Consider the following 5,256-nt stretch of genomic DNA (forward strand, 5'->3'; position numbering starts at 1 on the left):
GTGTACTTAGCCACTTTGCTGAAGGGTCAACCCAGGACGAGTTTAATTTGATGGAAAGAAAAATATTGAAGTCCATAAGGATTTTTAACACAACATTTATTTCCCATGAACATCTGTATAAATTGTAAAGAGTTTAAAAAAATGATCTGTGTATTTAATAGTTTAGAGGTTCCAGAGGAGAATGAATGTTGTTGACGGAGGATTGAGAGAAGAGTAGCAAACAGCGGTTTTAAACTGATACTGGAAGGTGCTATGGTTACTGTCATTGACAAGGCCTAGAGCCTGGCCAATGCGATGTAGCTGAGATGGAACACATGATATTAGAGTTGAATTGTATCCATACCTTGCCAAGTCTGTATCTTAAAGTCTTAACAATGCAGTACCTGAAAACATGACTCTATTTAGAGGTAAGGTCTTTGTGGAGATAACAAGGGTTAGCCCTATTGTACTATGGCAAGGATCCTTATGGAAAAGATGAAATTGAGACAGCTTCATGGCCTAGTGATTAAGGTGTTATATCCCACATGGTCAACTTCATAGTTCAAGTCCCAGACCTGGTGGCTTGAGAAACATTCCAGGCACATGTACACGTATGCATATAATCTCAAAAAGAGAGAAAGACGTAGAAAAGGGGATTATGCCATGACCAGTCCCCATAGGGAGTGCTTTCTCCTCTTCCTCTCTTTAGCAAGTACATACACCCTCTAGCAAAAATAAATAAACATTTTTAAAAGTCAGGAAATCTGGACACAAAATGCAAATAGAGGGAAGATGATCTGAAGACATACAGAGAGAAGATTGCCATCTACAATACGAACAGAGAGGTCTGAAACAGATCATCCCTCAAAGCCTGTAGAAGGAATGAACACTGCTGACGTCATGGTGTTGCTTATCTTGCCTCCAGAACCATGATACAATAAAATTCTGTTATTTAGACCATCTGGTCTGTGGTTACAACAAATACAGTGATGGATAAACGCAGCTATCGGAACTGAAATTATGTGGTACTGGAATGTGAAGATTGAAATCTATTTGGTTAGTGGAATAATAAAAAATGTTGATGAAAATAGCAGTGGAAGAAAAATCATCACATTAGTAAAATGTTTGCCAGGCGAAAGACAATGACTGGGATGACAACAGTATCTTCCCTAAGCAGAGGTAGCAAAGTGACAGTATGAAGTCACTGGTCCACATGATCTGCAGTGTGATTTTAGAGACACTATAGGGTGCATGCACTCGCCAGAAAGACAGAGAGACAGAAAGTGAGAAATCACCCCCCCCAGGTGGGATGGCCATGCCACAACCCTTCTCCTCCACTCTTTCATGGGGATTTTGGGAATGCAGACACATTGCACCTGGCATGATTTTTAAGCCACTGTGTCCTGGACTCAATCTTTACATGATGGATCCAGTTCCTCAACCTCCATGCTAGCTGCTGGCCCAGGCTGCCCAGTTTCAATTAAAATAAAAACATGAAGAAATGGTTGAGTGTTTTAAGGTTACCCCATCAAGTGTCTCCCTACCTCAGATGTGTATGGATCTGAAGACTCAAGCACCAGCACATGAACCTAGACATTCATAGAAAGGTTTTTGTTTATTTAATGAGACTTTCTGAAGAGGGAGCAGAACAGGCACCCAAGATCCGTAACAGCTTTAGTCAACACAAGGGTGAGTTGCTTTGACTTAATATGGAGGGGTTTGGTTGGGGGAGAGCTGCTATGCCTGGGCTAGGATTTGCATGGTTCTAAATTTTGTACTCCTGCCACGGGGCAGAGCTCGTGAGCTTTCATATCATCTTCTCAGAAGTGATGTAAGTAGGGAAGGGGAAATGTGGGACTTGGAAGCTGTCAGCAGTCAAACATGAAAAATGAAGTCAGACTTTTATTACCTCAAGGATATAGGGAATTTCGCCAACGATAGGCCATGGCTTTCAAAGAGTACAGTGGACTGTTTACTGCCAGGGTCCTTTTGGTGGCAGTTTGTGTCAATTTGGGAGATACACAGACAGAGCCAAAAAGATGAAATCATGACAGATTAAAGATGACCCAAAAAGCCTGAGCTACTTAAGGTGACGGGTAAATTGGGATGCAGAGCATGTTGGGAATAGCCTAGATGTGATCCCAGGAGGAAGTAAATAATTAGTTCCAATTATGGCTTCCATTTGGGGATAATAATAATAGTAACAGCAACTGCCATATAACTAGTACTATTAAAATGGTGCTGTTTTCCCAAATGTAATTTTTTAATCCCAAACAGTCCTTTTAGAGCTGAAAGACTTTAGAATTAGAGAGGTTACTTATCCATGACTTTATAGCTGGCAAATGTCAGCTTTGGGAACCCAAACCAGGAATGTGTGATTTTAAGGACTATTCCCTTTCAATCATGCTCCACGGCTTTCTTCAGAAGGGAGCCCTGAAACCCACCATAGGAGTTCACCTAGCAATTTCTATTCACTTAGTAGAGAGGCATCTAGTTTGAACAATTTGCTTATATTGATTTGATTCTCCCAGGAAATTCTAACCTGGAGAGCTCAATATATTTTCAAAACGTTTCTCATTGCTCTCTCACTGATGCCAGAATAACTGAATTAAAAGTGAAAAACACAATCACAATCCATCATATCCAGATATTTTCATGTCATGTAACTACTGACTCTGACAACTACCAGATCCACTCTTTGGATGGATACCTCCTCTAATTATATATATATAGCCAAGAGCTGATAGTAAATCCTTCACTGCGTTCTATTGAAGGTTTCATTCTGCAGTGATTTATCACATATCAATTTTAATTCCTGTTGAACTAAAACTTGTCATGCACAATTCTATTCAGGTGTAGTTTTTGGTGGAAGAAAAATGTTTCTAAACACCTTTACTTAATTTTATATATATATATATTTGTAAGCATGAGATGGATGTTGGTGATTTCAGGGCTGAGAATGAAGGTCTATCAAACTCCATACGGAATGAGTTACATTGTCTCCAATGATGTATGAACTGTTATGATTTTGAGTTGACATCTTGCTGAGTCTAAATGAGCAGTAGCACTTTCTATGTGCATTGTCACTTTTCGAAAAATGGTTTCGCATACTTTAATCCATACACTGTGCAAAATGAATAAAAATGGTTCTATAAAAGCAGTATAATAAGCACTTGATTAATTTTATCACAAAAAGATACTAAGGAGAAGCCAGAGGATCATGCAAAGTACTGACGCAAGTTAAAGCAGGTGTTTCCTCTTCAAGGTAAAAAAAAAACAAACAAAAAACGGTCATTTATAACAATACATTTATATCATAGTCTAGAGAATGTGAAGGCCCCGTGAAAATAATTTGCTCAATATTGGGAAATAATTGTAAAGCTTGCATATAGGTGTGAAAAAGAAAGTTACCTGAATAATGATGTGTGACAGAGCAGAGAGCTAATTGTACTTTAAATAATCAAACGATGGGTGGAAGTATTTGGAGATACATCTCAACTATATTGAGATCTTACAGACTATGGCCATGTTTACTTCATATTTTTGTTCTCACAGTTTTGTTTTGACAGACTGTTCATCTATACTATCCGTGCATGTGACAAGAATGATCATGCTCATCCTAATACTTTACATAACCAAGACTCAGAAATCAATAGATTTGCCTAAGGCTACACAGAACTCGGAGACAGAACAACAAATTACTTACTCTAAATTCTACATTTTCATCTATATTGTTTTGTCATTTATGAAAGCTAAAAGGTTTTTAAAATGCAAATATACTGCTGCTTGACATAAAGCAGGCATTTAGTAAGTATTACCATGTCATTACAGAATATTTAGATTTCAATAAACCCCAATATTAATATTTTGATTTGATTAACCAATAAGGTATAGATAGCCCTTTTTAAAAATAATTATGTTTTATTTATTATTAGTTTTCGGGGAGGGGTTTTTTGGAGAGGTTTTTGCTATGGACGCGTGCACTCGCCAGACAGACAGAGAGAGACAGAGAGACAGAAAGCGAGAAATCACCCCCCTAGGGGGGATGGCCACGCCGCAATCTCTTCTCCTCCATTCTCCCCTCGGGATCTTGGGCACGCATGCACACACGCCTGGTGTGAGTTTTAAGCCACCAGGTCCGGGACACGAATCACGGTCGACTGCATGGGAGTCCAGTAATTTTACTTTAAAATTTTGACCAGAGGGACCAGCAGTTAGCGTAATGGCTAGGAATTTACAGGAAAATCTTGCGATGCAAACTCAACACCTCCCTATATTTGCACAGTATAGCAGAACATTTTGTTATTAAAACATCTGTGGCCAGCCCTGAGACTAGTTTCCTTTTCAATCTCAAATAAATGAAACAAATTTCTCAATGAAACAATTTTATACCATTCTTCCCATTTTAGCTGTTTTCCAAGATGTAAATTTAATCTGATTCCTGATGCATCTCAGGAAATCATTTCCACTATCTTTAGATAAATCTGTATAAAACATTAACTTTATAAAAATGAACGTGTTGGGACCAGCAGTTAGCATAATGGCTATGTCACTGGACTTCCATGTAGTCGACCATGGTTCAAGTCCCGGACCTAGTAGCTTAAACTCACGTCGGGCGCCTGTGCATGCGTGCCCAAGACCCCAAGAGGAGAAGGGAGGAGAAGGAATTGCGGTGTGGCCATCCTCTCTCTGGGGGTGGGGGTGGGGTGGGGAGGTGATTTCTCACTTTCTATCTCTCTGTCTCTCTCTGTATTTCTGGTGAGCTCACACGCCCTGTGGCAAAAACCTCTCCAAAAAAAAAAAAAATAATAAAGTGTAAATAACAGATACAAGTAGATTTTAAAAAAGCGATACCTTGCTCATGTCCTTACATTTTCATTAAAACATAACTAAAATACTCCACTAAAGAAATGTTTGTGATTAGCTTATCCCTCCCTCCATTTTCTAACATTTGTTATTTTAATTATTTAATTTTTAAAACAGATTTTTCCTATAGGGCATGTGTGCTAACCAGAGAAACAGAAAGAAAGAGACCAGCCTTTGGCATAATGGCTATGTCACTGGACTCCCATCTAGTGGACCAAATTTGAGTCCCAGACCCGGAGGCTTAAACTCACGCTAGGCATGTGTGTGTGCATGCCCAAGATCCCGAGAGGAGAATGGAGGAGAAGGGATTGTGGCATGACCATCCCCCTCTGGGGGGTGATTTCTCGCTTTCTGTCTCTCTGTCTCTCTCTGTCTTTCTGGTGAGTGCATGCGCCCTATAGCAAAAACCTC

This window comes from Tupaia chinensis, unplaced genomic scaffold (genome assembly GCF_000334495.1).
Source record: "Tupaia chinensis unplaced genomic scaffold, TupChi_1.0 Scaffold139341_1, whole genome shotgun sequence".
Lineage (NCBI taxonomy): Eukaryota > Metazoa > Chordata > Mammalia > Scandentia > Tupaiidae > Tupaia > Tupaia belangeri.